The 2,173-nt window shown below is 46.8% G+C and overlaps 1 long non-coding RNA gene across 1 annotated transcript in view; it reads left to right on the forward strand.

Annotated features, from left to right (window-relative positions):
* Positions 1–220: 220 nt before the first annotated feature.
* Positions 221–2,173, forward strand: part of LOC120508393 — a 6,480-nt gene continuing 4,527 nt past the window's right edge. The window contains exon 1 of the long non-coding RNA XR_005628977.1: positions 221–1,592. This is a non-coding gene — a long non-coding RNA (uncharacterized LOC120508393). The remainder of the gene's footprint in view (positions 1,593–2,173) is intronic.

Here is a 2,173-nt window from a genome sequence, read left to right on the forward strand (position 1 = left end):
ATATTTTAACCCTTTTTTTTTTTCTTTTGGTGTGTCCATAGAGCACATTTCCAAGATTAATCGTTCGGTTTTAAACTTGGAAGCATGAGGCATGCTGGGATTTCAGCTGAGGTCAAGCACCAATGTACCGAGCTGTTACTGTTACGCTCTCAGGGTACTCTGTGTTGCTCTCAACAAGGGGGGGAAGGCAAAAAAAAAATCAAAAAAAATCAAAATTTTAACCCTTTTTTTTTTTCTTTTGGTGTGTCCATAGAGCACATTTCCAAGATTAATCGTTCGGTTTTAAACTTGGAAGCATGAGGCATGCTGGGATTTCAGCTGAGGTCAAGCACCAATGTACCGAGCTGTTACTGTTACGCTCTCAGGGTACTCTGTGTTGCTCTCAACAAGGGGGGGAAGGCAAAAAAAATTTAAAAAAAATCAAAATCGAGACGCTCTATGCAGTAGCCTGCTGCAAAAAAATCTCCCTGTTTTACCACAGGCGTGATGTTAATATTCCTCCATATTGAAACGTCTGTATTTATGGTTTTATTCGCCTGTATTAATTAATGCGGCTGGGGATGGCCACGCACACCTCAAGAACTGTATTTACATCCATATCGTGTATATCTTATCTACACACGCATATATAATAATCACCCTGTGTGTACACACATACACCCCCATATCTGGATCAGCTGGAAAATTATCTCGTGAATATATATACACACACATTAAAAAAAAGAAAAAAAAATTAGAAAAAAAAATCTCAGCGGTATGAACGCCGATTTTAATTTGATTTTTATACAGAAAATGGCCATAACCACCGCCCTACATCAGCCGATGGAGCCTAAGGAGGAGAAATAGACTTATTTTTTCCTTAAAAGATCTTTAAACACTATTGTATGTGTGTGTATACGGCTCTAAATATACACACCCGCGCTCACACGTATACACATAGAGAGAGGATATATTTCTGAAATAAAATAAAGATGTCAAAGCACAACTCACAGCTCCCAAGAGCCTAACCCGTGGATTTAAAAGCTAAACATCACAAGTTAGGGTCTCAGGGATTGAGAGGGGCGCAACAAACTAGTCCTTGCAAAAAAAAAAAAATTAAAAAATAAAAATACCAAAATCAACGGGGATCAAAAAATAATAATCATAAAAAAAGAGATCAAAAGGAGAAAGAGGAAAAGAATAGCAGGCAAGTTCAATTCATGGCTCAAGATTACAAAACAGGACACACAGGTGGAAGGAAAGAGCTTCTCTAAGGACCCTCTGTTGAGAGAATACATTCCATTTTTAATCGTTTATACAAAAAAAAATAATAATAATGACATGGCGCGGCAGGTTCCTTACAGCTCCCAACAAGGTCGCTTGCGACAAATACACGAAAAGTCTCCGCATTTAAATAACGAAGAGGAAGTTTGGGGCAGTGACGGAATTATTTTCATTGTTTCAACGAGAAGGAATGCAGAAATAAGAGCAGGAATCTGCAGGCTCGCTCCCGGCCCCTGGCACAAAGCGTGCAGCAGCAGCAAGGCGCTGCCTCCCCGCCCCCTCCGCCAGCCCCGGGGATGGAGAAAAACCCCGAGTCGCCACAAAACCAGGTAGAAACTCACCATTTGGAAGCGGGGGAGGCTCCGGTCGGCGGCGCTGGGAAGGGCCGGGGGGGCCGGGGCAGTGCCCGCAGCAGGCTGGGTGCCCGGCGGGGTTTGACACCCGAGCGGCTGCGAGCGTGCGGTGTGTGCGCAGCCGGGGGAGGAGGCGGCCGAGGGAGGGCGGGTGTGTGCAGCTGGGCAAGCCGCTTGCATTTTTAAAACATCTTTTTTTTTTCTCTCTCTCTCTCTTTTTTTTTTTTTTTTTTTGCGGGCAGCAGCGCCGCAGCCCCGGCCGCCCTCCCCTGCCAGCCGCCGGCCGGGGCTTCAAAGGAAAACCTGGAGAAAAAGCGGCTCGCCCGGGAGAGGAGGGTGCGAGCCCCGCACACACAGCACACGGCACACACACACACACACAAAGGGACTCCATCCTGCACCGACTCCTCTCTCCGAGCACCTTGTGCACCCCCAGCCAATGGAAATTTACGCCGGCCATAACCCAGAGCAGGATTTCGTCCCCAGCCTGCCACCTCCTTCCCTCCGCTCTTCTCCCCCTTCCCTCCCTCCCTCCCTTTCCTCCCTCTTTCCCCCCC

The sequence above is a fragment of the Passer montanus genome, unplaced genomic scaffold, assembly GCF_014805655.1.
Source record: "Passer montanus isolate IOZ18808 unplaced genomic scaffold, ASM1480565v1 scaffold47, whole genome shotgun sequence".
NCBI classification, from domain to species: Eukaryota; Metazoa; Chordata; class Aves; order Passeriformes; family Passeridae; genus Passer; species Passer montanus.